Consider the following 5,235-nt stretch of genomic DNA (forward strand, 5'->3'; position numbering starts at 1 on the left):
GCAGAAAATGAGGTTTTGCAAAAGCAAGTTGAGATGTAGTATTAATTCTTGTGAAACTCAAGGTGTTGTGTCAGGAGACAGAGTTATAGCTTGGCTACAGAGAGGAGCAAATTCCCTAGGAGCTAATGCTTTGAACATTATGAATATGAATGGATTTTATATCATTAATGAGAAATTCTTCTACAAGTAAAAGAAACACCTGATCAAATTAATGATATTCTTACTCCTAACTCAAATACTCAGAATTTAAGTTTCAAAGTGTCTCTGAACAGCTCTCCTTCATCAAGCAAGGAGTAGCTAGCAGTGGAAGTGATAGAAAACAGGTGGCATATAAATATTTCATCAGTTCCCTCACTCACGCCTGCTTATTCAGATACATTTTACTTTCATCTTCACTGTTCTAATGGAGCACAATACTCCTTGCTTTGGTCATACTATTCTTTGGAGTCCTTGTTCAAAGTCATTTTACCCAGTCAACTGTAGGGAATGTGTTTGGCAGGAGCCACTGGAGCCTTTCTTCCCAGTCCTGCTGTGCACTGGAGGACCAGGCCAAGCAGCTGGAGACATCTTTTCAAAGCAGCCCAGCACCAGAGGAAGCAGAAGCAGCACATTCCTCGGCTGCCTTCACTTTCTGTGCACAAGTTCTGCATAATGTCAAAGCTTAAAATGACTATACCTAAGGAGGATGATTATTAATTTGGAAAAATCAAGAATAAACAATTTGAAAGTAAGACCCTGTCATGTAAACATTTACATTACAGCTGAAATAGAACCATAAAAAAATAGAATGGAGTGATTATTTAAGCCTTTAGTTGATTTTTATTTCTTAAATTTCTTTAGAATTTATTTGCCTTTATCTCTTTGGAATTAAGGGCAGGAAAATGCTTTTAATTTTTTACTGTCTTGCATTTCCTCAGTACACATTCTTGGCTATCAACTCCAGTTTTCTGTGGAAACTTAAAAATATTTTGAACCCAGATTAAATATTTCTATCAAAGCATATGGTATTCATACTTACCTGGCAGGGGAGAGACCATGTTCACGAAGGTGGTTTTCCGAGGGTGAGGCTTATCTATGTGCTTGACCCCTGCGATTTCCCCAAATGTTGGAAACTTGACTGCATAATTTGTGGTACTGGGGGACTCTGCACTTAAAAAAAAAAGCATATGGTATTAAATAAAATAATGCTTTTATGCAGGAAGAGAAAGGAGGGGAATAATGTTTTCTATTGATGTGTTTTGCCCTAACCCATACTTTACAAAGTATTCCCAATTCATCATAGATACTACATTAACTCCTGAATCTATTTACTGATTTGAAACATGTATCTCCCCTATATGGGGTTGTATAGTATCCCACCAAGATCAAGTCCACTAAGAACCTCAGAATGTGACTTCATTCTTAAAAAGCCTTCTTTATGGGTACATTTTTTTTTAAATGAGTCATTTGGATTAAAATGCCTCCTATATTCAGTGACTGGTTAAAAGAAGGGCATGTGAAAACACATAGGAAAGAAAGCCATGTGAAGTTTGAGGTGGAAATCAGAATGACTTATCCATAATGCAAGTGACATCAAACATTACCTGTGGCCACCAGAAGCTGAGAGAGTGGAGGGGAGTCATGAGGCAGTTTCTCCTTCAGAGCAGACTGCAGAAGAACCACATGCCATACCACCTTGAATTCAGAATCCTAGCCTCCAGAACTATGAGACAAGATGAAAAGACTGGTGTTTTCAACTGGAGTTTGTGGTAGACTTTATGGCAGCTCTAAGAAACTAATACAGATTTGGGCACTGAGGACTGAGGTTATATTACAATAAATAACCTAAATCCACAGAAATAGATTTGAATTTGGGAAGTGTGTGGAGGCACCTGTCAGGAAAAAAAAAAATCAAAAGACCTAGATTGCATTGAGAAAAAGTTTGGTTGAAGTAGCGACATTAATTTTGTATGTGTGACAAAAGCGGGAGGAGTTCTATAGTATTAGGTAGCACAACCCACATTTTAACTAATCTGTTTTAGTTCAGTTCATAGTCTATTAATTTATAATGAGAGAAAAGTAAATTATTTTAACATATAACACATTTTTAAATTATGCTGAGCAATGGAAAAAGCACTCACCCTTTATCAGTATGCAATCTGTTTGTATTTAATTTTCTTCTCCAAGCCTGCAGGATGTTGTCCAATGGGTCACCCATCAGTATGGGCTTATAAATTCATCTAGAAGTACAAGCACATTCAAGTGTGCTATATAGTCAATTCCTTTTTTCAATGAGCATTCACTTTGATACCTCAATGCTTTTATGTTTAAGCAAGTCTAATGACAAGACTATTACTTAGGATATTGATCAAAACTTGCAAACAGAAGAGCAATGGAGAAGTTCACGTAAAGATGCAATTATAAAGTGCAAGAAGTTGGACAAATGCATTGCACTATCTTTGAAATACAACCTTCCCTTTACCCTACATTAGTCTGTGCCTGTGAAACTTAAGGATAGGCTGATTTATAGCAAAGCAATTCTTACCTTTAAAGAGCATAATTTATCATGATGGGGCAGGCAATAGTGGTGTGGCACTTCATTAAGTGTATATTTAAAGTGTATTGTGAGAGAACAGGGTGTGTGACTCATCTAAAACTTAAGCAGCATCCAACACTGGGATTCATATCTAGTAGATAAGTCAGGGGCAGTTGTGAGACAAAGAACTGCAGAGAATTCAGGGAGAATTTATTTTAAGGTTCAAGGAGGACATGGCAGCAGACCCCCTCTATTAACAAAATTTTAGATCTTAGAGGGGAGGTGAATTAATTTGCTGTAGCTACCATAAAAATGTATTGCAGACTCGGTGGCTTACACAAAAGAATCGCATTTTTCTCACAGTTGTGGAGACTAGAAATCTTTAACATATTGCTCTGTCTGTCCATGTTTGTGTTCAAATTTCCTCTTCCAGGGATACAAATCATATTGAAGTAGGGTCCACCGTAGTCACCTAATTTTAAATTAATGATCTCTTTTATGACCTTGTTTCTAAATACAGTCCTGTCACAGATACTGGAAGTTATAACTTTAACATACAAATTTAGGGAAAATACAATACAGCCTATTACAAAAAGAATGATTCTAAGTATAACACTGTACGTATAAGAGAGGTTCATGGTTCAGGTATTCATAAATTCATTTCTATTTCCTCTGGAGAGTTTAAATAATGAAGACTAGAAAGCACTATAAAAACTCTGAGCTAAAACAAAACAGCAAAAGCCTGGACATATTTATCACTTCTGCATTGACTATGGTGTTGGTTGGAGAATCCACTTGATTCAGAACTTTCAAAATGCTGTAGGAATAAAAATTTCCACTGACACTAGCAAGAGCTTGTTCACAACTGTTTCTCCTTGTACCTATTCCACAGTTGATCAATAGCTGCTAAATCATGAACTCAGTTCTGTTGTTTCTACATCTTAACCCATGACTAACACAACTTCAATTTTTTTATAACATTCTCAGAATTTGAACAATGAAAATTCACTGGGGAAAAAAATGGACTATACCCAGACATCCTCAGCTTTTCTTATAACCTCTTTAATGTTCTTGCTTTTCACAAATCAGTCAGAAGCTGTTCCCATTTTTCCAGGTCTTAATAAAGGTTTTGGTTAATGATTTTTTCAATTTTTATATATTTATATATTTTTTTCTTCCAAGAGTCACAATGGACTTTTTAAAAACCTGTTTTATCAGGGACAGAAGTGCCCAACAGAGCAACAGACAAAGAAAACTCTGAGAAAAGATGACATTGTCAGTGGTAGCAGTAGAGATCAATAACAAGAATGCCAGTATCTGGTGGAAACATTACAATTATGGAGGAAAGGATGTAAAGTAAAGTATTTTGTTGCAAGTTTGAAATAGAGTAATCCCAGTAAGAGACATCTGTATGAGAAACTGAAACTGGAGATGGCAAAGTAGGATTCATTTAATTCATGATTATACAAAGCTACCTTTGTAAATATATGATTTAGGATACTTTAATAGGCACAGAAGTTTTAGTGATAGCAAGTGAGGAACTATTGAAATAAAGAGGTCATTATTACTGATTTGACCAAAAATAACTACTGGGTGTGATATCCTCTGGAACCATGTTCCAGGTGCTTTGGGAGAATTCAAACCACATTCTGTAGGAACAGCCCTCTTGACAAGTGCAAATGTTCATGTCCATGAAATATGGCTTAGTTTTAAGTCCTAATGTAAGTAGATGTGCCAAAGCAATTAGATTTACATATTAATAGTAGTTTAGAAAAAATTTGCTCATGCATAATTATCTTTTTACTCCTTTTATCCTCAAAAACCCTATTAGGTAAAATTTATATTTTTCATCCCTAATGGCTAATGAAACTGAAGAGTCATTTTGCTATTTCTACTATAACATATTAGAATAGAATTAGTTTTAGCATATAATAAGTACTCAATAAATATTTGATAACCACAGAATTAATTATTCATGCATATATAATCCTTTGGAAATATGTGTTCAAGTGAAAGTCTAATTGTGATAAAATACATGTTTTAGAGCTTCATACATATGATAACTTTATTCATGTTAAGTCATACCAGCAATAACAATAAAGTTTGCCTCTTTTTTATGTTTACATGAAGCCAAGACAGTTCCATGTTCCCAGACTGCTTATGGAAACCTGATAGTCAATTAAATATATAAATTAATATAGTACACATTTAATTATAAATAAATGGTATTATATTTTTTCTTGTCATTAGAATTATAAAGGGAAAGAGAAAAAAAATCATCCCCAACTTAAGATGAAAATACATGCATTCATTTAGCAAATGTGTATTAAGCATCTACTGTGTACCAAGTAATATTCTTGGTGCTGATGAATCAGCAATAGGACAAACATTCTGCATTTAGAGAACCTAGATTCTGTATTTAAGTACTTTATCTTAAAGCTTACGTTACAAGAATTTATCTTTGGAAATGATTTTGTAGTGGAAGATACTATGTGGGTCATGTGTTGTCTTATTGGAAATGACAGAATTCCAACTCAAATGGGCTTAAAAATGTATTGGGCAAAAGTCATCTAATAAAGGAACTGATATTGAACATAGACATTGCTGTCTTTATCAATATCTGTTCTCTTTTCCTCTGCATTGACCTTATTTATTGGCAAGATGTTCATATCGAAGCTTCCAAACCTCTCTGATTTTGCATTCTAGCAGCTAAATTACCC

General features: G+C 34.7%; 1 pseudogene; it reads left to right on the forward strand.

Moving 5' to 3' along the window:
- The first annotated feature begins 1,010 nt into the window (after positions 1 to 1,010).
- Positions 1,011 to 1,153, forward strand: LOC114106395 (U1 spliceosomal RNA; annotated as a pseudogene).
- Positions 1,154 to 5,235: the final 4,082 nt, after the last annotated feature.

This window comes from Marmota flaviventris, chromosome 17, assembly GCF_047511675.1.
Source record: "Marmota flaviventris isolate mMarFla1 chromosome 17, mMarFla1.hap1, whole genome shotgun sequence".
Taxonomy (NCBI): Eukaryota; Metazoa; Chordata; class Mammalia; order Rodentia; family Sciuridae; genus Marmota; species Marmota flaviventris.